General features: G+C 62.3%; 1 protein-coding gene across 1 annotated transcript in view; it reads right to left on the bottom strand.

Moving 5' to 3' along the window:
- The window catches only part of DVL3 (dishevelled segment polarity protein 3), a gene marked incomplete at its 3' end in the record, with an annotated part of 11,068 nt that overhangs the window by 9,919 nt on the left and 839 nt on the right, over positions 1-310 (bottom strand). The window lies entirely within an intron of this gene.

The following is a 310-nucleotide window of genomic DNA, read 5'->3' as shown; positions in this document are numbered from 1 at the left end:
CTGCACCCTCTCCTCCTGGTGCGGGGTGCGGGCAGGACCCCCCCCTGCTCCCCTTGGGCAGCATCCCAGCAGGAGCCAGTCTGGCAGCCTGCCTGCCCGGTCCTGTCACCCTCATGGCCCCCAGCTGAGGCTTGGGGCTGTTTGCTGAGGATTTTCACTGTTCAGGGGCTACTTTGGAAAAAGGCGCTTGGGTCTTGGTTCTGCTCCTGATGTAGATCGACACATGCCGGTCAGCACAAACTGCAGCTCAGCACAGGGGAAAAAGGGATGATGGGCTATGGAGATACTCATCTCCCCCTCCCCCCCCCCC

Source organism: Buceros rhinoceros, unplaced genomic scaffold (assembly GCF_000710305.1).
Source record: "Buceros rhinoceros silvestris isolate BGI_N320 unplaced genomic scaffold, ASM71030v1 scaffold32027, whole genome shotgun sequence".
NCBI lineage: Eukaryota > Metazoa > Chordata > Aves > Bucerotiformes > Bucerotidae > Buceros > Buceros rhinoceros.
The sequence above is the reverse complement of the archived record's forward strand: the minus strand, read 5'-3'. Positions and strand labels throughout refer to the sequence as shown.